Source organism: Lepus europaeus, chromosome Y (assembly GCF_033115175.1).
Source record: "Lepus europaeus isolate LE1 chromosome Y, mLepTim1.pri, whole genome shotgun sequence".
NCBI classification, from domain to species: domain Eukaryota; kingdom Metazoa; phylum Chordata; class Mammalia; order Lagomorpha; family Leporidae; genus Lepus; species Lepus europaeus.
In genome coordinates this window covers 10,690,629-10,717,450 of record NC_084851.1, presented here as the reverse complement: position 1 = coordinate 10,717,450, position 26,822 = coordinate 10,690,629, and the positions used below count along the sequence as shown (strand labels likewise).

At 38.6% G+C, this 26,822-nt stretch overlaps 1 non-coding gene across 1 annotated transcript; it reads right to left on the bottom strand.

Annotated features, from left to right (window-relative positions):
* Positions 1 to 2,124: 2,124 nt before the first annotated feature.
* On the bottom strand, positions 2,125 to 2,250 carry LOC133754246 (small nucleolar RNA SNORD22). The gene has a single exon (XR_009865173.1). It is a non-coding gene; the product is annotated as a small nucleolar RNA SNORD22 (small nucleolar RNA).
* Positions 2,251 to 26,822: the final 24,572 nt, after the last annotated feature.

Below are 26,822 nucleotides of genomic sequence, written 5' to 3'. Positions count from 1 at the left end.
ACACTCTTGTAAATCTGACTTCTGTGTTCCCTGATGGTGCAGCTGAAGTTGGAGGGAGCTGAACTATGAGATCAAAGGACAGGAGAAATGGGGTTCTCTTCTCTTCCTGGCTGTGTCCTGCCCACCCCTTGCAGGTTCGAAATGCAAATCAGCAATTGTCTTATTTCTCTTCCCACATTGTGCATGCTCTGTTTTATCTATTTTTTTAATTAAAAAGAAATCCTTTTTTTGAAAACAAATTACCAAGCTTTAATTGGGCAATTTACTTTAAAAAATTGCTTTAAATATTTGAGATGAAGTGTACTGACTTTTCCAGACTCAATGTAGCTTCTCCAGGCAGCAATGCATCCTTGCTCCCCAAGGCCAGCCGTGGGCTGGGGCCCACTGGGAGCTGGCACTGGAAGGATTAGGTGATCTCAGAAGATTCCTGTGTCCTTTTCATGGTCTACTCAGAATTGTCCAGGCCCTGATGGCTCATGCCTACCCATTTCTTGTTTTTAGAACATGTGTCTATTCCCTCCTTACTGATTGAGAAGGCCACACTGTGCCTGGCTGGCAACTTGCTCTTCAGGAGTTGGGGATGGGAACTTCCCCAACAGATCAATTCCACTGGAGGCCTCATACCTGGCCTACAAGGAAGAGGAAACAATGAAACCACAACTGAGCAAGGAGCCTCAGATGCCTGGGACATTAACTGAACCACACAGTGTAGTCCTAAAACCCTTGTGGGAGGCTGTAGATTTAATAACATCATGGCTTAATAGTTTGCAGCCTTAACTTGCAAATACTATAGGCTGGCATTGTAGCATAACAGGTTAAGATGCCACTTGCAATACCAGTATCCCATATAAGTGCCAGTTCAATCCTAACTGCTTCATTTCCAATCCAGCTCCTTGGAAAAGTAGTGGAGGACAGTATAAGTATTTGGGCCCCTGCCACACACATTGGAGCCCTGGTACAGCTCCTGGATTATGGCTTTGACCTGGCCCAGCTCAGCCATTTTGGCCATTTGGAGACAGAACCAGTGGATGGAGGATCTCCCTCTCTCTTCCTTTTTTGTACCCTCTATCTGTTACTCTGCCTTTCAGATGAAATAAGTAACTATTTAAAGATGCAGAAATACTTGAACTAGCCTATAAATTTTCTTTTATTTAAAAGATTTATTTATTTGAAAATCAGAGTTACACGGAGAGAGGAGAGGCAGAGAGAGAAAGAGAGGTCTTCCATCCACAGGCTCACTCCCCAGATGAACGCAATGGCTGGAGCTGTGCCAATCTGAAGCCAGGAGCCAGAAGCTTCTTCCGCATCTCCCAGATGGGTGCAGGGGCCCAAGGACTTGGGTCATTTTCTACTGCTTTCTGGGGCAATAGCAGAGAGCTGGACAGGAATCGGAGCAGCTGGGTCTCGAACTGGTGTGCATTTGGGATGCAGGTGCTTTAGCCCAGGCCCACTGAGCCACCGCGCCAGCCCCATGCCTAAGAATTTTCTTCATACCCCTAATATGCACTGTATTCTAGGGGTTGTATGACATAATTCTGTCTACACACAGTAGGTATTTTTCTTCTCTGAGCCTGGACTTTGAGCAATGTGTGGTTGTTGTAAATGCCTTTGCTGGTTATTTTGGTTGAGGCTTTAAGCCTAAGTTATTGGGATTTTGAAATGCACAAGGAGACACTCACACCATCAACCACCCCAACACACACACATACAAATACACACATTTGTTCTTAGTAGAAAACTTAAGTGAGATGAAGCAGACCTGTATGGATAGTGATTTCACCTTTTTGTGTGCCTGGGAAGAAGGGCCTGGAGCACGTGGGAGGCTCTCCTCACTATACATTGGCCTCCTTAACACATGAATGCACACCTGTGCACCAACAGACACTCATGTGCCCTACCCAAAGACAGCTGCAGTTCTCTCCAGGCAGCCCTGCCTGTGAGGCATCCTGTGGAATATGTTCTAGTCACTAGGATACATCTGACAGGATTCCAAGCCCTGAGAAAACTATCCTGTTCTTCTCACAGGTGGACTGTGATCCTGCAACTCCTGCAGCATAATCCATTGATGAATCTTTTTTTTTTTTTGCTAGTTATTCCTTTTATTATCTGCAAGAAGCCTTTATTGTCCCTCAGACAGTTCCTTCTGGAACACGCTTCCCTCTTTTCTCCCAGCCAGCCCCAGTAGGTTCACCTTTACAGGCTCTGGGGCTAGGACAGGAAGTAAGATGTGTGAGTGCTTCCTCATTGGGAATGATGAATCATTTTTAAAAACTTCCTGACTACCCACATTAGGGAAAACCAACAGTTTATAGGAATTAAGACCATCTCTTTGTAACCTAGAGCATGGTAAACTTTTGCAAATTATTTTGCTGATTTCCTCAACACCTTTCCCATACAGGGCTTCTGCTCCCCCAGTCCTACAACTGTGTTCAGTGAAGAGAAATGGGTCTGCTCTGAGAGCTGTCTCATTGCCCTCTTACTGTCAGACAATGCCTGCAGCTCCTGTGTTCTGCCTGTATGGTGTCCTCAATTCTCCAACACACAGGCGGCTCCAGTGAGGGGTGGTGGTGATGGTGGTCATGCTGATGGTGTGTGTATGTATATGTTTTTCACATGAAGCACTGAAAGCACAAAATACTTCATTTTTTCAAAATTTACTGTGTTCTAGAAATTTGTTGGCAACCCCCATTCTTGACTGATCTAGTTTTTTTGTTTTTCACTAATTTTTTCTTTTTATCTTTACCTTGTTAACTTGAGAATTACAGAAGTAATTACACACTCTGACACTGAATAAAAACACTAAGTCACAGTATGTGGTAGTATTCATCCTTTTCTGTTAGTAAGTTTTGAAGAGTATATGAAGATAGTCATGAATGCACTACGTGTTCAAATCCTGCTTCAGTTCATGTGGCTGTATCTATATAACAAACATATGACAGGGAATAAAGTCCCATCTAGTGTCATGAGTGCTAATGTCCCCTACCTTCTGGGTGTTGGCCCCAAACCTCTTTCCTCTTAAGTTTGCAAAAGAGCATCACATCAGCAGCAATCACAAACCAGACAGTGGGAACACACTGGCTCTTTCATTGGTGTCATATATTTTAATATATTATTCTGTGATAAGCAACTATTTCAGAAAAACTAATAAAAGTGATAGATGATAGCTGATAACAGCTTGCTCTCTCTTACTTTGGCTTCCACATAACTGAATCTTAATTTTAAATGAAGGTCTGGCATTGTGTCACAGCAGGTTAAGCCCCTGTTTGTGGCAGCAGTATCCTGCACTGGAATGCCTCTTCACGTTCTGATTGTTCTGCTTCCAATATAGTGTCTTGCTATTATGCCTGGGAAGGCAGTGGAAGATGTCCCATGTACTTTGCCCCTGCCACCCATGTAGGAGATCAGGATGTAGTTTCTGGCTCCTTGCTTCAGCCTGGCCCACACATGCATGTTGTGGTTATTTGGGAAGTGAGCCAGTAGAAGCAAAATCGTTTCACCTCTTCCTTCTCTCTGTTGTTCTGCATTTCATTTTATCTGAAAATGTGACAGACTTTCAAAATTTAACATTGTATCAAAGTGAGTTACTAAAATGCATTTTTCTCATATGAAAAATCAGGAAATATTCTCAGTGGACCAAAAACATGAGTGCAGAAATGACATCAGGTGATTTTACTTTCAATACCCGCTTAAAATCTCTTGGCACTAAAAAACACAACAAAAAGCATTGAGGAAAGTTTATGATAAGATGTCAGGCAAACAACAGGCAATAAAACATTGAGATCACCAAGAAAAGAAAATTTGACAAGCAGTCACTACAGTTATATGGGTTCTTGCTGGGAAAAATGACTTTTCAACAATACAATGAACTGGATTCCAGTCAATACCTGTTGCTATTGAGCTGCAGTAGTTACCGTATCTGAGGACAGCAAGAACTTTCCAAAGAAGAAACTGGAATGAATGTAACTGAACAGATGAAACCTTGAGAACTGAATATGTAAAGTCCGCACAAGTCCTTGAGCATGAGATAGACTGAGCATTGATGGAGTGAAACTACATGAGGTTCACCAGAGTAACTGATCCTGGGATGGAAGTATAAAAATACATTTCAGATTATTTGGTTTGGAGGGTATCTAAGTTCCAACCCAAGTAAGACCTTGTTGACATATTATTAACATCACAAGCGTGTAAGTGAAATACCTAAAGGCTGTACTTTTTAAGTAAGAACCACACACTGAAGTAATGCTTATTTTAGACCATTCTACAAAAAAGTATGTTAAATAGCCTTGGTTTGATGTTAAGGGAAATAAAATGTTGGTGGTCAAGACCTTCAAATTTAATAGTGCTTATGGAAAACTTGACATATATTCGTGCCTACTCTAGAAAAGCTGAAAACCAAGACTAAACAAGTTCAAGGTAACAAGCCAGTAATTAGATTACCTATTAGAACAAATATGAATATAGGAGTCAAATAAAACTTTTGCCTGGTGTAATAATAGAATAGGATTGACCAATCTTCTCACTGAAAGCATATAAAATGCTGAAATGCTGAATTCATGGCTTTCAAATTGCCCTTGCAAAAATATTGGTGTTTTAATCCAGAAGAAATGGACTAGTTAAAATAAAGACACAATCTGCCTCAACTCACATCAGAAGAAATAAATATCTTAAAAGTTTCTATATCTATTAAAGAAATTCCATTAAAGGATGTTTTCACAGCAGTTGCTGCTTGATATGCCTGCAACCAACAGTGGACTACCTTGGTTCAAGTAATAGCTCCACTCCCAATTCAGACTTTCTATTGACATGCACACTGGTAGGTAAAAGCCAATGTCTAAAATTTTTGTGTCTCTGTCACTTACATCAAAGATCTGGATTATACTAACATGGGGAGACCTGGGTTGTGTTTATGTCTCCAAACTGCAGGTTTGCTGAGTTTCAGCTGTTGCGGTCACTTGGTGAATTGAAGAGCAAAAGAAGAGACCTCTTTCTCTGATTTCCAAATAAATAGATAAAAATTAAATAGAAACCATTTATTTAAAGATAAATTAATTCAGTAACAATCTCCTAAAAGAGAAAGCAGCAGGCTCTGATGGGTTTGCTGAGAAATTCTATGTAACATCTAAGAAATAATTGCTGTAATTATTTGTGAATTTTTCTGGAAGATAGAACGTGAAGAAATGCTCCCATATCCAAACTATACAGACATGGTGCAGGAAAGTAATTTCTAGGCCAGTATCTCTCATATACATAGATGCACATATTTTAAAATTTTTCATAATATTCAATAAGCATGATGTTTGATAAACATATGGAATTAGTTCCAGATATTTAAGGCAGGTCAAACTGCCCATGTGGGTGCCAGTTCAAGACCTGGCTGCTCCACTTCTGATCCAGCTCTCTGCTATGGCCCAGGGTAGCAGTGGAAGATGGCCCATGTCCTTGGGCCCCTGCACTCACATGGGAGGCCTGGAAGAAGCTCCTGGATCCTAGCTTCAGATCAGCACAGCTCCAGCCATTGCGGCCATTTGGGAGTGAACATTCGGATGGAAGACCTCTCTATCTCTCTCTGCCTCTGCTCTCTCTGTGTAAGTCTGACTTTCAAATAAAAAAAAATCTTAAAAAATGTTCTTTTTATATTAATAAAAATGAAAAAGAACTGAAAAATATTTTAGAATAATGAAGGGAAAATTTTTTTTAAACTTTTATTTAATGAATATAAATTTCCAAAATATAGCTTATGGATTACAATGGCTCCCCCTGCATAACTTCCCTCCCACCCGCAGCCCTCCCCTTTCCCGCTCCCTCTCCCGTTCCATGCACATCAAGATTCATTTTCAATTCTCTTTATATACAGAAGATCAGTTTAGTATATATTAAGTAAAGATTTCAGCAGTTTGCCCCCACATAGCAACACCAAGTGAAAAATGCTGTTGGAGTACTAGTTATAGCATTAAATAAGAGTGTACAGCACATTAAAGACAGAGATCCTACATAATATTTTTTTAACAATTGATTATTTTGCTGTGAGGTTTCCTTCCTTTACCTTCTTTCATATTGGTGACCGTGTTTCTGTGTTTCTGTATGTAACACATCTTTAGGCATCTTTTGCAGGGCTGGACGAGTGGCGACATATTCTTTCAATTTCTGTTTGCTGTGCAAGGTCTTTATTTCACCTTCATTCACAAATGAGAGCTTTTCAGGATATGATATTCTGGGTTGGCAATTTTTCTCTCTTAGTACCTTGGCTATGTCTCGCCATTCTCTCCTAGCTTGTAGGGTTTCTGATGAGAAGTCAGCTGTGAGTCTAATTGGAGATCCTCTGAGAGTAATCTGGCATTTCTCTCTTGCACATTTTAGGATCTTTTCTTTATGTTTCACTGTGGTTGATTATGACATGTCGTGGTGAGGATCTCTTTTGGTCATGTTTATTAGGGGTTCTATGAGCTTCCTGTACTAGGATGTCTCTGTTCTTCTCCAAACCTGGGAAATTTCCTGCTAGTATCTCAATAAAAAGGCCTTTTAATCCTTTCTCCCTCTCCATGCCTTCAGGTACTCCTAGAACCCGAATGTTGGGTTTTTTAATAGTATCCTGTAGATTCCTGACAGTATTTTTTAGATTTCTGATTTCTTCTTCTTTTCTTTGATTTGATTGTTTCCTTTCCTGTTCTCTGTCTTCAAATTCTGATATTCTCTCTTCTGCTCACCCATTCTGTTTTTGAGGCTTTCTAATGTGTTTGTCATTTGATCTATTGAGTTCTTCATTTCATTATGGTTTCTTGTCACTATCACAGTTTCTTGTTCTACTAGTTGTTTCATTTCATTTTGATTCCTCCTTAATATTTCATTTTCATGAGAGAGATTTTCTATCTTGTCCATTAAGGATTTCTGTAGTTCAAGAATTTGTTTTTGAGAACTTCTTAATGTTCTTATCAGTTTTTTGAGATCCGCTTCTTGCATTTCCTCTATCTCTTCATCTTCATAATCTTGCATTGGGGTGTCTTGTTCATTTGGAGGCATCATAGTGTCTTCCTTGCTCTTGTTACCTTGGCTTCTACATTTGTTGTTTGGCATGTTGGAGATAATTTATGTTTGTTTGTTGTTTTTTACTATACAGCAGTAAGAAACAACGAAACCCGGTCATTCGCAACAAGATGGAGGAATCTGGAAAACATCATGCTGAGTGAATTAAGCCAGTCCCAAAGAGAAAAATATCATTTGTTCCCCCTGATCGGTGACAACTGAGCACCAAAGGAGAAACCTGTGAAGTGAAATGGACACTATAAGAAACAATGAACTGATCAGCTCTTGTCCTGACTTTAGATGTACAATGTAATACTTTATCCTTTTTAGTATTTTGTTGTTGTTGTTCTAGTACTAGTGGTTGAACTCTGTAATTAACACACAATTATTCGTAGGTGTTTAAATTTTAACTGAAAAGTGATCCCTGTTAAATTTCAGAGTGGGAATAAGAGAGGGAGGAGATGTACAACTGGGGACATGCACAATCGGACTTGCCGCAAATGGTGGAGTTAGAAATGTGCCAGGGGATTCCAACACAATCCCATCAAGGTGGCATGTACCAATGCCATCTCACTAGTCCAAGTGATCAATCTCAGTTCACAATTGATGGCTCTGATAGGTCTAAGAATCAAAGGGATCACACAAACAAGACAAGTGTTTGCTAATACTAACTGATAGAATCAAAAAGGGGGAGAAAGATCCAACATGGGAAGCGGATACACAGCAGACTAATATAATGGCAGATGTCAACACTCTGGCCTCAGAATCAGCCCTCAAGGCATTGGGATCTGGCTGAAGAGCCCATGAGAGTATAGTAGGCATGGAAAGCCAAGATATCATGGAAAAAAAAGACCTAAATGAATGATCTTTGTGAGTGAGATCCCTGTGGAAAGAACGGGGCCATCAAAGAAGGAGGTACCTTTCTCTGAAGGGAGGAGAGAACTTCCACTTTGACTATGACCCTATCAGAATAAGAACAAAGTCAGCATACTCTAAAGGCTTCCATAGCCCTGGCAACACATGACTAGAGCCTAGGGAGATTACTGATGCCATGAACAGGAATATCAAATTGTTAAGTCAGCAACAGGAGTCACTGTGTGCTTACACCCCATGTGGGAGCTGTCCTTAATGTGTTGTCTAATGTGAAGTGATGCTATAACTAGTACTGAAACAGTATTTTTACACTTTGTGTTTCTGTATGGGTACAAACTGATGAGGTCTTTACTAATTATATACTGAATTGATCTCCTGTATATAAAGATAATTGGAAATGAAAAAAAACTACCTGGTGTTAAATTGGAAATGGCATAGAAAATTAATTAATTTTAAAAAATATTATGTAGGATATCTGTCTTTAATGTGCTGTACATTGTTATTCAATGCTATAATTAGTACTCCAATGGTAGTTTTTTCACTTTATGTTGCTAGATGGGCAAACTGTTGAAATCGTTACCTAATATATACTAAACTGATCTTCTGTATATAAAGAGAATTGAAAATGAATCTTTATGTGAATGGAAGGGGAAAGGGAGTGGGAAAGGGGATGGTTGCAGGTGGGAGGGAAGTTATAAGAGGGGGGAAGCCATTGTAACCCATAAGCTGTACTTTGGAAATTTATATTCATTAAATAAAAGTTTAATAAAAAAGAATTGATTAATTTTCTATGCAATTTCCAATTTAACACCAAGTATTTTTTTCATTTTCAATTATCTTTATATACAGAAGATCGATTCAGTATATAATTAATAAAGATCTCATCAGTTTGCACCCACACAGAAACACAAGGTGTAAAAATACTGTTTCAGTACTAGTTATAGCATTACTTCGCATTGGACAACACATTAAGGACAGATCCCACATGAGATGTAAGTATACAGTGACTCCTGTTGATTCAATAATTTGACACTCTTGTTTATGGCATCATTAATCTCCCTAGGCTCTAGTCATGAGTTGCTGAGGCTATGGAAGCCTTTAGGGTTTGCCAACTTTGATCTTATCCCAAGAGTGTCATAGTCAAAGTGGAAGTTATCTCCTCCCTTCAGAGAAAGGTACCTCCTTCTTTGATGGCCCCGTCTTTTCCACTGGGATCTCACTCACAGAGATCTTTCATTTAGTTCTTTTTTTTCAGAGTATCTTGCCTTTCCATGCCTAAAATACTCTAATGGGCTCTTCAGCGAGATCTGAATGCCTTAAGGGCTGCTTCTGAGGCCAGAATGTTATTTAGGACATCTGCCATTCTATAAGTGTGCTGTGTCTCCCACTTCCCATGTTGGATGGTTCTCTCCCTTTTTGGCTCTATCTGTTAGTATTAGCAGACACTATTCTTGTTTGTGTGATCCCTTTGACTCTTTGACCTATCAGTTTGCTCAATTGTGAACTCAAGATGATCACTTGGTCTAGTGAGATGGCATTGGCACATGCCACCTTGATGGGATTGTATTGGAATCCCCTGGCACATTTCTAACTCCACCATTTGGGGCAAGTCAGATTGAGCATGCCATGAAGGGAAAATTTTAAAATTATACTGAATACATTGGAAAAGACAAAAGAATGAGTAATCAAATTTGTCTTTTCATCATGTTTGTAAAGTGTAGAATCTCCTTGTAATCTTAAGTGGTTAGGATTAAAGTCTAGTGATTATTTACTATTGTATATGCATGTGAGTCCCAGAAAGGAGACTTTCAACTTGTTTAGGCATTTTTGTGTTATCTGGTGGTAGAAGATAGCAAAGCTGAAGGTCTTCATCCACTCACCCATGTGTCAGTATCTATCCATTAATGACTACCTAAACTTCCAGTAAGTCAAAAAATTTTCAGAGTAGATAAAGAAGAGCTATAATCTTTTTTTAAATTTATACTTCTCCACCAGTTGTGGAAAACAAATGATAAATGACTGTGGCTGCACTTAGAGGGATAAGGCATAATGCCAGATCTGTAAGTCTCTAAACCCCATGTTCAAATGCATTATGATCAATATTTTTCTTTGGGGAATTAAAAAAAAAGCATTTGTGACCTTCACATTCTACTTAAACACCTTAGGCCTCAGTTTCTTTTTCTTTTTTGTTTATTTGACAGAGTTAGACAGTGAGAGAGAGAGACAGAGAGAAAAGTCTTCTGTTGGTTCACCCCCCAAATGGCTGCTATGGCCAGAGCTATGCCAATCTGAAGCCAGGAGCCAGGTGCTTCTTCTGGTCTCCTATGTGGGGGCAGGAGCCCAAGCAGTTGGGCCATCCTCCACTGCCCTTCTGGGCCACAGCAGAGAGCTGAACTGGAAGAGGAACAACTGGGACTAGAACCTGGCACCCATATGAGATGCTGGCACTGCAGGCAGAGGATTAACCAAGTGAGCCACAGCACTGACCCTCTTTTTTTCAAAACATAAAAAGGTTATAGATTCTGCCTTACAGGGTCATTGTGAAAATTTAATGGTTGTATACCTGCCAAGTCCCTAGAACAAAATCAGCCCTTTGTTAAGGATTCAAAAATTATTAGCCATTATTTTCATTACCATAATTAATATTCATAGTAAATTCAATTATAATAATTCCTCATAATCACAGACAGGGAGGTTTGAGGGATAAAAATTAAAGTCTTTGCCTATGCTGAAGTCTTGAAAAGTTTATCTGAATTTTTTCCTATAATAATTTGATGTTATTGAGTCATAGATTAAGGTATTTGATTCATTTTGAGTGTATTTTTGTGTAAGGTGGTGGTGGGGGACTAGTTTCATTCTTATGCATGTGGAGATCCAGTTTTACCAACACCATTTGATGAAGAGACTGTCCTTGATCCAGGGATTGGGTTTAGCTCTTTTGTGAAAAATATGTTGGTTGTAGATGCGTGGATTAATCTGGTGTTTCTATGCTGTTCCATTGGTCTACTCATATGTTTTTTGCCAGTACCAGGTTGTTTTGAGTATAACTGCCAGTAGTGTGTCTCAAAATCTGATTTCATAATGCCTCCAGCTTTGGTTTTATGTATAAGATTACTTTAGCTATTCAGGGTCTGTAGTGTTTCCATATAACTTTAATATCATTTTTGGGGGGTCAGATAAGAATGTCCTTGCTATTTTGATTGGGATCTCATTGATTCTGTAAATTGCTTTTGGTATAATGTACATTCTGATAGTATTTTTCCAATCCATGAACATGGAAGATGCTTCAAATTTTTGTGTTTTCTTCTATTTTTCATTATTTTTAAAAAATTATCAGTCATAGAATTCTCACCTCCTTGGTTAAATTTATTCCAAGGCATGTAAATATTTTTGTAACAACTGTGAATGGGAGTGATCTTAAGACTTCTTTCTCAGCCATGGCATAGTTTTTGTATACAAAGGCTATTGATTTCTGTGTGCTAATTTTATATACTGCCACTTTCCGAAACTTTTTAATGAGTTCCAATAATCTCTTAGTGGAGTCTTTTGGTTCTCCTATATTTAGAATCATATCATCTGCAAATAGGGATAATTTGACTTCCTCCCTTCCAATTTTGTAATCCCTTTGATTTCTTTTTCTTCCTAATGGCATTGGCTAAAACTTCCAGGACTATATTGAATAGCAATCATGAGAGTGGGCATCCTTGTCTGGTTCTGCATCTTAGGGGGAGTGCTTCCATCTTTTCCCCATTCAGTAGGATGCTGGCTGTGGTTTTGTCATAAATTGCCTTAATTCTCTTGAGGAATATTCCTTCTATACACTGTTTGCTGAAGGTCTTCTTCATGAAATGATGTATTTTACCAAATGCTTTCACTGCCACTGTTGAGATAATATTTTTTTGGTTCAGTTTGTTAATGTGGTCGATCACATTTATTGATTTGTGAATGTGAACCATCCTTGCATATCAGCCTTTAGTTCCACTTGGTCCAGGTCCATTTTTCTGATGTGTTGTTGGATTTGATTTGTTAGTATTTTTTGAGGATTTTTGTGTCTATGTTCTTGAGGAATATAGGTCTGTAGTTCTCTGTTACATCTTTTTCTGGTTTAGGAAATAAGGTGATTCTGGCTTCATAGAAGGAGTTTGGGAGGATTCCCTCCCTTTCAAATGTTTTGAATAGCTTGAGAAGAATTGGAAGTAGTTCTTTAAATGTCTAGTAGAATTCAGCAGTGAAGCCAACTGGTCCTGGACTTCTCTTTATTGTGAGGGTGTATATTATGACTCAATCTCAATCTTGGTTATTAGTCTGTCAGATTTTCTATGTCCTCATGACTCAATTTAGGTAGATTGTATGTGCACAGGGATCTATCCAATTCTGCTATATTTTCCAATTTGCTGGCATAACACTCGTCACAATAATTCCTGATTATTCTTTTTATTTCTATGGTGTTTGTTGTTACACCTCCTTTTTCATTTCTGATTTCATTGATTTGTTTCTTATCCCTCTTTGTTTCAGTTATTTGGGCCAATGGTGTATCAATTTCATTTTTAAAAAAACCTATTCTTCATTTCCCATCCACAGAGAGAATAGAGATATTTCCAGAGCCTATGGGTGATCCTCCTTGGCATTTTTAGCATTAGAACCTGTAATATGTTTAGAGGCTGGGGGCATCTCATAATCCTGTGTGGGTGTTCAGCCCCCAGCCAGAATCAAAGTCTGTGAGGAATATGTATTTTTCCCTCTGGTAACATCCTGGGCTCACAGGTACATACAATTACTGCTGCATCCAATTTTGTTGTCAAAATGGCAACTTCCCCCGACTGGGTGTCCTTGTTGGGGAATAGGGATAAAGAAATGTCCTTTGTCTTCACTGTGTTAGAGGTGTACCCTGGAAGATCCCAGGATGGACTCAAAGACAGTGTGGGCTGCCAGGTTCTCCCTCTGGCAATATCACAAAAGGCACAGGCTGCTGCATGCAGCCTGCTCTCACCTCATTCTCCAAAGCTGGCAGTGTCTTGTTACTCATTGCTGTGGGATCCTATATTGTGTCTGTGCTCATTGCTGTAACTTCTGCACTATACCATACTGTCACTCTTGCATCTGCAGATTTTCCACTGCAGTTTTGTCTTCAACTCCCCCAGGGTTGCCATATCTCCATTTTTTCCTGCTATTTTCTCCTAGCCTAAAGCAGCATGTCTTTTCTCAATTCAGCCAGCTTGGAATCCACCAAATTATGAGAACTGTACTTTTGCAATATCCCACGGTATTGTGCCTACAACTTCCAGCATTCTGTGGGCTTTTTAAATGGTAATATATAAAAACATTTTCAATAAGATTAATTTTTCATTGATTATATAAGGATAAACAAAGAGAATAAATGTTTCCATACTTTATAGTTTTAGCCTCTATTTAAGTCCCTCCATTTCCAAAATGGACATGGCTTTTCTCTGAGAACTTGTAAGAGGCACCACACAACTAGGAATTAAATATATAATCTATAGCAAGGAGCTACTTTAGTGAACACTGCTCTCTGCTACTGGCAATGGGAGGAATATGGCAGGTGAAATCCTGAAACAGAAACCTAATCATGAAATTATGTGGGGTGTTTCTTAAGTGATAAATCAGAAAATTTCAGAAGCTTAAATTGTAAAAAAACATTTATATGAATTCCTATATCTGAAATCAGTTGTCATTATATCTTTGGTGATCAAATACATGAACTCCATAGCTAACAAGCAGATGCTGTTAGACTTTTGCAGTGTTTTGAGATGAATGGTCACCTATATTTCAGATTTAGGAAAGTTCAACTAAGAATCCTAATTGCAGGCTGCAGCTGCACCCTTTAAGCATGGACAAGCTGCCACAATGAACAACTGGTTCATTTTATTCATTGATGCTTACTTAGGCAGCCCTTACATAGTCCGAGAACTCAATACAACTGAAATCTTGGAACAATAATCCGGATGATCACATTTTTCCAGAAGGATTAAAGGAATTGTAACTTTTTCTGGTTGAGGTTATTATGTGTTAGAGAACAGTTGGGTTTTCAACCCATCACTGAAAGATTGTAGAATTCAATGACACTGAGTTATTCATACATAGTCAATGAGCTTATTGCTATTTTTCTCTTCAAGTATGCCTTCTAATTATTCAGATCTGTCATAGTTTCCATGAATTGTTGTTCATCTATTACCTGGAAATCTGATTTTTTATAATGGTACCTTTCTTCCTACATCAATTAGAATAATGGCATCAATTAGAGTAAGTATCTCAGATACATTTTTTTTAACTCAAGATAGCTTGTGCATCTCATTTATATTCAGCAATATGAATTGTTACCATGCGTTATGCACATATGTTGTATTTGCACTTAAAAAATCTTTAACACTAGTGTTAATAATCAAGCATATAGTATTTTTCTTTAAGGCTCGACTTTAACTCTGAGAATCTGATTCAAATCCACATTTTAGCTAACTAGCATTTTCCATATTTTTATCAAAATTCTCATTTGAATGATGCCCTTAGAATTCTGACTAATCCATATTTTCTAGCATCTTATGTAAAAAGATTTAGGAAAGGAAATAATAAAATACTTGCAGGCAAACTGGAAACTAATTACATATACTCTGGAAAATAAATATTTGAAATTATCGAAGGTTATTGAATCTTGACTTTTAGTATGGAAATTTATTTATTTTGCCTACAAATGTAAACAAAGTAAATATGAATCACAATATTTATGAATTACATATTGATTAAAAACATGTGATAATTTAGCATGCTCTCTGAATGCCATACCAATAGAGACAAATAGTGATAGTTGGTTCACTTACACATAGTGTAATTTTTCAATGAATCACATGTAAATAATTAAAATTATTTCACAAAATGGAAATATATGTGTGTAATTGTAAATCTTTTGACACTTAAACTCCTGCATGTTTGCTATAATTTATAATGATGCATGAATAGCATGATCTAGTTATCCAAATAATAACAAATCTAATCTTATAGCCATCTTTTTTTATTTTCAATTACTTTATATACAGAAGATAAATTTAGTATAAATTAAGTAAAGATTTCAACAATTTGCAACCACACAAAAACACAAAGTGGAACATACCGTTTGAGTACTAGTTATAGCATTACTTCACAATGTACAGCACATTAAGGACAGAGATCCTACATGAAGAGTAAGTGCACAGTGACTCCTGTTGTAGACTTAACAATTTGACACTCTTGTTTATGGTGTAAGTAATCACCCTAGGGCCTTGTCATGAGTTGCCAATGCTATGGAAGCCTTTTGAGTTCACCAAGTCCGATCTTATTTAGACAAGGCCATAGTTAAAGTGGAAGTTCTCTCCTCCCTTCAGAGAAAGGTACCTCATTCTTTGATGGCTCATTTGTTCCACTGGGAACTCACTCACAGAGATCTTTCATTTAGGTCTTTCTTTTTTTGCCAGAGTGTCTTGGCTTTCCATGCCTACAATACTCTCATGGGCTCTTCAGCCAGATCCAAATGCCTTAAGAGCTAATTCTGAGGCCAGAGTGCTGTTTAGGACATCTGCCATTCTATGAGTCTGCTGTGTATCCCACTTCCCATGGTGGATCATAATCTCCTTCTTAATTCTATCAGATATTAGCAGATACTAGTCTTGTTTATGTGATCTCTTTGACTCTTAGACCTATCATTATGATCAATTGTAAACTGAAATTGATCACTTGGACTAGTGAGATGGCATTGGTACATGCCACCTTGATGGGATTGAATTGGAATCCCCTGGCATGTTTCTAACACTACCGTTTGGGGCAAGTATGATTGAGCATGTCCCAAATTATACATCTTCTCCCTCTCTTATTCCCACTCCTATATTTAACAGAGATCACTTTTCAGTTAAATTTCAACACCTAAGAATACTTGTGTGTTAATTACAGAGTTCAACCAATAGTATTAAGTAGAACAAAAAAGATACTAAAAAGGATAAAGAATTAAATTGTACATCAACAGTCAGGACAAGGGCTGATCAAGTCAGTGTTTCTCATAGTGTCCTTTTCACTTCAACAGGTTTCCTTTTTGGTGCTCGGTTAGTTGTCACTGATCAGGGAGAACATTTGCTATTTATCCCTTTGGGAATGGCTTATTTCACTCAGCAAGATGTTTTCTAGATTCCTGCATATTGTTGGAAATGACTGGATTTCATTGTTTTTGACTGCTGTATAGTATTCTATAGAGTATATGTCCCATGATTTCTTTTCTTTTTTCAAAACTTTTATTTAATGAAAATAAATTTCCAAAGTACAGCTTATGAATTACAATGGCTTCCCCCTTCCCATAACTTCCCTCCCACCTGCAACCCTCCCCTTTCCTGCTCCTTCTACCCTTCCATTCACATCAAGATTCATTTTCAATTCTCTTTATATACAGAAGATCAGTTTAGTATATATTAGGTAACGATTTCAACAGTTTGAGCCCATATAACAACACAAAATGAAAAAAATACTGTTGGAGTACTAGTTATAGCATTAAATAACAGTGTACAGCACATTAAAGACAGAGATCCTACATAATATATTTTTTGTAGGCGGCTGCTTAACCCATTGTGCTGTAACACCTGCTCCTAAACAACCCACTTAAGAGATGGGCCAAGGACCTCAAGAGACATTTTTCGAAAGAGGAAATCCAAATGGCCAACAGACACATGAAAAAAATGTTCAGGATCACTAGCAATCAGAGAAATGCAAATCAAAACCACAATGAGATTTCACTTCACCCCGGTGAGAATGGCTCACATTCAGAAATCTACCAACAATAGATGCTGGAGAGGATGTGGGGAAAAAGGGACACCAACCCACTGTTGGTGGGAATGCAAACTGGTTCAGCCACTATGGAAGTCAGTCTGGAGATTCCTCAGAAACCTGAACATAACCCTACCATACAACCCAGCCATCCCACTCCTTGGAATTTACCCAAAGGAAATTAATTTGGCAAATAAAAAAGCCATCTGCAAATTAACATTTATTGCAGCTCAATTCACAATAGCTAAGACCAAGGAACCAACCCAAATGCCCATCAACAGTAGACTGGATAAAGAAATTATGGGACATGTACTCCATAGAATACTATACAGCAGTAAGAAACAATGAAACCCAGTCATTTGCAACAAGATGGAGGAATCTGGAAAACATCATGCTGAGTGAATTAAGCCAGTCCCAAAGAGACAAATATCATTTGCTTTCCCTGATGGGTGACAACTGAGCACCAAAGGGGAAACCTGTTGAAGTGAAATGGACACTATAAGAAATGATGACCTGATCAGCTCTTGTCCTGACTCTTGATGTACAATGTAATACTTTATCCTTTTTAGTATTTTGTTGTTGTTGTTATAGTTGTTGTTCTAGTACTAGTGGTTGAACTCTGTAAGTAACACACAATTATTCTTAGGTGTTTAAATTTAACTGAAAAGTGATCCCTGTTAAATTTAAGAGTGGAAAAAGAGAGGGAGGATATGTACAACTGGGGACATGCTCAATCGGACTTGCCCCAAATGGTGGAGTTAGAAACGTGCCAGGGGATTCCAACACAAGGTGGCATGTACCAATGCCATCTCACTAGTTCAAGTGATCAATTTCAGTTCACAACCGATGGCTCTGATAGGTCTAAGAATCAAAGGGATCACACAAACAAGGCTAGTGTCTGCTAATTCTAACTGATAGAATCAAAAAGGGGGAGAAAGATCCTACATGGAAAGTGGGATACACAGCAGACTCATAGAATGGCAGATGTCCTAAACAACACTCTGGCCTCACAATCAGCCTTTAAGGCATTCAGATCTGGCTGAAGAGCCCATGAGAATATTGTAGACATGGAAAGCCAAGATACAATGGAAAAGAAAAAAAAAACAGAAGACCTAAATGAAAGATCTCAGTTAGTGGAAAGAACGGGGCCATTAAAGATGGAGGTACCTTTCTCCAAAGGGAGGAGAGAACTTCCACTTAGACTATGACCCTATCAGAATAAGATCAAAGTCAGCGAACTCTAAAGGCTTCCATAGCCTTGGCAACTCATGACTAGAGCCTAGGGAGATTACTGTCGCCATAAACAAGAGTGTCAAATTGTTAAGTCAGCAACAGGAGTCACTGTGTGCTTACATCCCATGTGGGATCTGTCCTTAATGTGTTGTCTAATGTGAAGTGATGCTATAACTAGTACTGAAACAGTATTTTTACACTTTGTGTTTCTGTGTGGGTACAAACTGATGAGATCTTTACTAATTATATACTGAATCGATCTTCTGTATATAAAGATAATTGGAAATGAAAAAAAAACTGGTGTTAAATTGGAAATGGCATAGAAAACTAATTAATTCTTAAAAAATATTATGTAGGATATCTGTCTTTAATGTGCTGTACACTGTTATTTAATGCTATAACTAGTACTTCAACAGTATTTTTTTTTTCATTTTGTGTTGTTATATGGGCTCAAACTGTTCAAATCGTTACCTAATGTATACTAAACTGATCTGTATATAAAGAGAATTGAAAATGAATCTTGATGTGAATGGAAGGGGAGAGGGAGCGGGAAAGTGGAGTTTTGCAGGTGGGAAGGAAGTTATGGGAGGGAGTAAGCCATTGTAACCCATAAGCTGTACTTTGGAATTTTATATTCATTAAATAAAAGTTTAATAAATGAAAAAAAAAATAATATATTTTTTAAAAATTAATTAATTTCTATGCCATTTCCAATTTAACACCAGTGTTTTTTTTATTTTCAATTATCTTTATATACAGAAGATCAATTCTGTATGTAATTAGTAAAGATTTCATCAGTTTGCATAACACAGAAAAACAAAGTGTAAAAATAATGTTTCAGTACTAGTTATAGCATTATTTCACATTAGAGAACACATTAAGGACAGATCCCACATGAGATGTAAGCACACAGTGACTCCTGTTGCTGACTTAACAATTTGACACTCTTGTTTATGGCGTCAGTAATCTCCCTAGGCTCTAGTCATGAGTTGCCAAGGCTATGGAAGCCTTTAGATTTCGCTGACTTTGGTCTTATTCTGATAGGGTTATAGTCAAATAGAAGTTTTCTCCTCCCTTCAGAGAAAGGTACCTCCATCTTTGATGGCCCCGTTCTTTCCACTAACAGAGATCTTTCATTTAGGTCTTCTTTTTTTTTCTTCCCCATTGTATCTTGGCTTTCCATGCCTACAATTCTCTCATGGGCTCTTCAGCCAGATCCAAATGCCTTAAGGGCTGATTGTGAGGCCAGAGTGTTGTTTAGGATGTCTGCCATTCTGAGTCTGCTGTGTATCCCACTTCCTATGTAGGATCTTTCTCCCCCTTTTTGATTCTATCAGTTAGAATTAGCAGACACTAGTCTTGTTTGTGTGGTCCCTTTGATTCTTAGACCTATCAGAGCCATCGGTTATGAACTGAAATTGATCACTTGAACTAGTGAGATGGCATTGGTACATGCCACCTTGATGGGATTGTATTGGAATCCCCTGGCACATTTCTAACTCCACCATTTGGGGCAAGTCTGATTGAGCATGTCCCCAGTTGTACATCTCCTCCCTCTCTTTTTCCACTCTTAAATTTAACAGGGATCACTTTTCAGTTAAAATTTAAACACCTAAGAATAATTGTGTGTTAATTACAGAGCTCACCACTAGTACTAGAACAACAACAACAAAATACTAAAAAGGATAAAGTATTACATTGTACATCAAGAGTCAGGACAAGAGCTGATCAGGTCATTGTTTCTTATAGTGTCAATTTCACTTCAACAGGTTTCCCCTTTAGTGCTCAGTTGTCACCGATCAATCCCATTCACAATAGCTACAAAAACAATCAAGTACCTTGGAATAAACTTAACCAAGGACGTTAAAGATCTCTACGATGAAAACTAAAAAACCAGCCAGTGCTGTGGCTCAACAGGCTAATCCTCGGCCTTGCAGCGCCGGCACACCGGGTTCTAGTCCCAGTCAGGGCACCGATTCTGTCCCGGTTGCCCCTCTTCCAGGCCAGCTCTCTGCTGTGGCCCAGGAGTGCAGTGGAGGATAGTCCAAGTGCTTGGGCCCTGCACCCCATGGGAGACCAGGAGAAGCACCTGGCTCCTGCCATCAGATCAGTGCGGTGCAACGGCCACAGCGTGCCAGCCACGGTGGCCATTTGAGGGTGAACAAATGGCAAAAGGAAGACCTTTCTCTCTGTCTCTCTCTCACTATCAACTCCGTCTGTCAAAAATAAAAAAAAAAACCCTTAGAGAAAGAAATAGATGAGGATACCAATAAATGGAGAAATCTTCCATGCTCATGGATTGGAAGAATCAATAGCATCAAAATGTCTATTCTCTCAAAAGCAATTTATACATTCAATGCAATACCAATCAAGATACCGAAGACATTCTTCTTAGATCTGGAAAAAATGATGCTGAAATTCATATGGAGACACAGAAGACCTCAAATAGCCAAAACATCTTGTACAACAAAAACAAAGCCAGAGCTGGCACCGCGGCTCACTAGGCTAATCCTCCGCCTCGCTGTGCTGGCACACTGGGTTCTAGTCCCGGTCGGGGCACCGATCCTGTCCCGGTTGCCCCTCTTCCAGGCCAGCTCTCTGCTGTGGCCAGGGAGTGCAGTGGAGGATGGCCCAAGTGCTTGGGCCCTGCACCCCATGGGAGACCAGGAGAAGCACCTGGCTCCTGCCACCGGAACAGCGCAGTGCACTGGCCGCAGCGCGCTACCGCGGTGGCCATTGGAGGGTGAACCAACGGCAAAAGGAAGACCTTTCTCTCTGTCTCTCTCTCTCTCTCACTGTCCACTCTGCCTGTCAAAAAAAAAAAAAAGAAAAAAAAAAACAAAGCCGGAGACATCACAATACCATAATTTCTTTATCCAGTCTACTGTTGATGACCATTTTGGTTGATTCCATGTCTTAGCTATTGTGAATTGAGCTGCAATAAACATTGAGTTGCATGGAGGTTTTTTGTTTGCCAATTTAATTTCCTTTGGGTTAAATTCCAAGGAGTGGGATGGCTGGGTTGTATGGTAGGGTTATATTCAGGTTTCTGAGGAATCTCCAGATAGACTTTCATATAGCCATCTTTAAATATGTATAGTTCTAAAGCCATTTATTGACACTGTGTCAATGATAAAAATCTGTTTCTCTAATATAATCCCAGTTACATAAAAATATCTGACTATGCATAGCAAATGTGTGCAAAGTATGCTCTCAGCTTAATGATAGATGCTGGTCATGATGTAGTAACATACTGTATCGCCATAATTGTATTATACTTTTCCAAGACTCATAATTTATGTATTTTTAAATAGTATTATTTTTAAAGTACAAACTAGTTATTTCAGCATTTTCTTTTTTTTCTAACTGAGGTTGATCCTCCTCTGACCTATACCTACATTTCAGACATTTATATACTGCATTAATAATTTATAAAAGCATTTCTGGAAATAAAGTTATCACTTTTCTACTTTAATAATAAATGCAAATATTTTATTTATTTTGTAACTCTTATTGACAAATTCAAACTGTGAAACAGTACCCTGTGTGGTTAGAGTGTTTTCCAATGTCAGCTGTGCATTGGGAGAGCTCTAACACTTGGCAGCCATGAGATATTTCAGTGATTCAGCTGGGCAGATGGAAGTCATTCAGGGCACACCATAAGTACATACTGTTTAGGTTTTAGATTTCTCAACAATTTGACATGCTTTTATAACTTATTAATCTCAGAAACCTATACTTTATGAAACCCCTTTATTTATGTTTTTATTTCGTGATCACGTTGAAGCCCTTATAGGATCCAAAAGTTACAGCTAATGTGCTTGCTTCCCTTCAGAAATATCTGCAATGTAAAGGAGCTCAAATATTCACAAAATGAAAATATCTCATAAAATGATTTTGCCATCTCAAGAACTTTATGTATCACTAGACAGGCCTATTTTTAATAAGATGGAATACTCCCTACTTCTCTGAAGATGTCTTTCACTATACAAATCAGGCTCTGCCTGCTCAGAGCTGGAAACAACACTGTTGAGGTTTTGAAGGTTAAAGAGCTAGAGGCAGAGGCAGCTGGGGGGCTCCCAGAACTGTAACCAGGTGGCCATCCCTTCTCTCTTCCTCTCTCCCATCACCTGTCTTGAAAATAACTTTTTCACTCCAAAGAAGTGGCGAGGGCACTAGCCATCAGTGCTTCACTCTCAGCTCTCTCACCTGTGAGGGAGCCCAAGGCAAATCCCAGCCACCCGGGTGCAACCCCAGGCATCCCTTTTACACCTGGGCCACCCCCATGATAGGTGAGATTGCCACCACTGAGTCCATCATCTCCATGTTCCTCCACACCCAAGAGGCTCATGAGCAAGTGATAGCTGCAGACCTTCAGTCAGAGCCTGCAGGAGACATGGGCAGAGCATTATACACTCCACTGGCTCCCAGAGAAGTTGTGCAAGGGATCAGGTTATCATCATATTCCTGTGTACTTCTACCAGAAACTGGACCCTCTGATTGCACTGAGCAGTCTGGAGCTATTGAGGTTTCTGCTTGAACACTAACTTGCACTCTGGGTTGACCCCATGAATTGTCCTTCAGAGTCAGACAGGACAGCTCCACCAGAGTGCTGTAGGAAGTCTCGCCAGTAGGAAGCAGTGCTCAGAACAGCAACAAGGTACAAATGGTAGACAGAAGAATCTGCTCAAAGGAGGGTTCTCTTCAGTAGAAAAAAAAAAAAAACCTTCCAAAAACTGCAATATGATGACTATCAGAGTAAGATTTAGACTATGGAAAGATGTCTTATAATGCATGGATAACTTTGATTTTTGCTTTGGGTGAGTTCTTCTTGATGATGCATTATGGAACTTAAAACATGTTACAGCTGTGAAGATCTTGCACAAAATAGAATGGTAAAATAATTTTTAAGTGTCAAAAGCCATGGATTGTACAGTCCCTTTCAATGACTTAGTAGCCTTTGAGACCAAGTAAATGATCATTTTATTTCCTAGGGTGTGAAGTCCTATATTTCAGTTTCTCCCAGGCATTATACCTAAAGTTTTATATCAGTCACTTTAATGAAAATCAGTATTTCAATGAATCTTTCTCTGCAGTATATCTTGCAGATAAGTTTTCACTATTAATGCTTGAAAATTATCATTAACTTTTGGTAGCTCAATAGGAAAGATAAATGTCTTTAAAATGGTAGTACTGGAAATTTTATGACAAGACTTTTACCTAGCACTTAAATATATATATATATATATATATATATATATATATATATATATATATATATATATGTACATAAAGACAGACCAATAAGCATCACCCACCCAGGGAAATGGTCAGCTCTTGTATGCTAGTTTTTATGGCCTTGAAATTAGCAAATGACCAGAATCTTCCATGGCAGCAGGCTTTAAAAAAAAAGGCTCTTGAGAAAATACCAGGCACCAGCCAGCTATCTGTATATTTGTTAGCTTGTAGTTTCCTAAGTCTGAGTAAACAACTTAATTTTAGGAAGTGGAGGTCTGGTTTGTAACTCTCCTTGGACTTAATTATGTAAAAGTCTTTTCCACAAATCACCATCTATTTCCTTAACTTTGTTAGTTTTATTGGGTAACTTAGAAACTGATGTAACTTTGTACAGATTGTGGCAAAGTTGTACAGATTTCTATATTTTGGATTTTAATTGAGGAATTTTTATTCTCTCTATAATAAATAGTTTCTTATGGTGGCATTAAAAATAAATGCTTTAGAAAATGTCAGGAAATATATGACTCTGTGTGTGTTTTGAATATGTCATTTTCTAAAATGAATTGGTAGAGGATAAATATGCTGTGATTTATTAAAGTCACATATTCTAAGATTCAATTCTGCTAGGATTTTATTTAAATAATTTTATTTAACAAGTTTACTTAAATATTCTTAGAGGCAAACATTATCATATAATGAATTAAGTCACTGCTTGTGATGCCAGTAACCCACCTCAGAGCATTGGTTCAAGTCCCAGTTGCTTTACTTCTGATCCACTTTGGCTAATGTTCCTGGGAAGTGTTTTGAGTCATGGAGTGGAGGGCGGTTAACTGAGCAAGCTCCCTGTGTGCTTTTCCTCAGCTTAGCACAGAAATGAAAACCTGGGAAACAATTTGCAAATAAGATGCAAAAGCTTTATTTTGTTTGCAAAGCAACAGTAAAGCATCTAGTCCAACAGGAGACCAGATGGAATACCAGAGCAGGACAATGGCTTTCAGGAAGTGCCCAGGGTTTTTATGGCATTACTGCATTTTAATTGGGTCAATCTATAGGGCTGCCCATTGGACAGGGGATTCATACACTCTATGTTGATTCAACTGGGGCCACCCATGGAGATAGTGGGAGTCTCCTGAAGTCAGCCAGATTCCCCTTGGGGGCTCAGGCCCCTCCTGTACTAGCTCTGGGTAGAGGACTGAAGTTGTGGTTAGAACTACAGGCTCACACATACTGAACAGGAGGTTATTATGGGGGTGATGCCAGAAGGAGAAAACAAGCTTTCCAGCCACAGCTTGCAGCCTGCTTGCACAGCATTTGCAACCTGATTGTGCCAGAAATTCTTCCTATGTCTGAGAGGCTCACAGGCACTTAGCCCCCTTCCCTGATATCCTTAGGAAGGCAGCAAATTATGGCCAAAGTACTTGGCCCCCAGCCACCTTCACTGAAGACTCAGATGGAGTCTCTGGATACTAGGTTCAGCCTGGCCCAGTCTCGGATGTTGGGAGCATTTGGGAAATAAACCACTAGAGGGAAAATCTGTCTCTCTACCTTTCAGAAAAATATATATGTTTAAAAAATAAATATTTGATTTTTAATATTTTTCAGTGGGAATTTTGTGGTTTTTTTTAAAGATTTTATTAATTTATGTGAGAGGTAGAGTTATAGACAGTGACAGGGAGAGACAGAGAGAAAGGTTTTCCTTCCATTGGTTCATTCTCCAACTGGCTGAAAGGGCTGGAGCTGCACTGATCCAAAACCAAGAACCAGGTGCTTCTTCTTGGTCTCTCATGTGAGTGCAGGGGTCCAAAGAATTGGGTCATCTTTTACTGCTTTCCCAGGACATAGAAAAAAGCTGGATTGGAAGAGGAGCAGCCAAGACTAGAACCAGTGCCCATATGGGATGCCGGCACCACAGGCAGAGGATTAACCTATTGCACCATGGCGCCAGCCCCCTAGAATATTCTGAGCCCTTATTACATTTGCTATACTCTCAACATCCTTTGAGTTAGCCATTGAATGTGAAATGAGCTGTTGTATAATGGTAACACTGAAGACTTGGCAGCAGAACACTCTGGAACTTATAATTGTCTGTGATAAATAGACAACAAGGACTAACACCTTGTTAGTGACTACTGCTGTCCCTTGCCCTGTCCTGGATGACATCAAGGGTGACCACAGGTTTCTGTGATGGGTTGACACACTGTGATCCCAGTCATCAGAATAGCTGGTGTGTTAACATTACTTCTCATGAGCAACTAAGAGCAGGTGATAAAATTAACAAGAACTTTTTGGGGATGTGAGAAAAATAGGAGCACACACACATATGCACAACCTCAGATAGGCACATCTGTACATACAACAGAAAAGCAGCCCAAAGCTGCTGCATAGGCCTGCATCAAGTTAGGGATACTTGTGTTGCTTCCATCATACTAGAACTAAAAACACTCCAGGACTTAGAAACCCAAATAAATTGATGATAGACCTCTTAGAGTTGGAAGGTTTTTACTGTCAGCACATTTATAAGGCCTTCTCTGATAACTATTTTCTATTTCTCACAATTTTTCCCAAGACGTTTGCCTGTAGAGATAATTCCATTTAGAATATGTCCTCTCCCTTTAAGTGTGTTTTGTTTATGGCACTGCAAAAGCACTCATAATATAGATGAAAACTGATTCATTTCCTAAACTCTGGATTATTTATATCTACCACTGAATAGTATATTCAAGATTTGGACATGTTATATAATGTGTGAAAACTTAAAATAACAATTAAGGACAATGCTGCAGCTCAATAGGCTAATCCTCCACCTGTAGTGCTGGCACACTGGGTTCTATTCCTGGTCGGGGCACCAGATTCTGTCCCAGTCACTCCTCTTCCAGTCCAGCTCTCTGCTGTGGCCTGGGAGTGCAGTGGAGGATGGCCCAAGTGCTTGGGCCCTGCACCCACATGGGAGACCAGGAGAAGCACCTGGCTCCTGGCTTCTGATCAGAGTGGTGCACTGGCCACAGTGCATTAGCCTCAGTGGCCACTGGGGGGTGAACCAACGGTAAAAGAAAACTTTTCTCTCTGTCTCTCTCTCTCTTACTGTCTACTCTGCCTGTCAAATAAAATACAATTAAAAAACACTTGTTCCTCATGAAAATCTGAGAACAGTTAAAAGCATAAAAAATTTAATGTATTCCTCAGTCATGTAATCCTTGTATATTCATTTTGGAACACTGAATTATCTGTTTTCATTCTATATGATCTCCAATAATAATTAACACACTAGTATTTGCTAGAGAGGTACAACACTTTAACATATTTTTAAAGTCTTGATAACACAATGAATATAAATATTTAATGTAAAACTCTATGATTTTCTTAAAAGCTTGGTAATATTTTCAAAGAATTACTATTAATGATTTTTTCATGAAACTTAGAAGAATGTGCATATATGTGCATGTAGGTCCTCATGTATATGTATCTTTCTTAAAGTTAAGCAAATTATATTTCAGAGTAAAATGGATTTATGCCACTGCAATTCATGTTTTGTGGTATGTTGACAAAATATGATATCAAAGTTTATCTCACATTAAATTTTTAAAATATATGGTAAGAACACTGAGAATTTATTTCTAGGAGAATATAATATAATATAATATAATATAATATAATATAATATA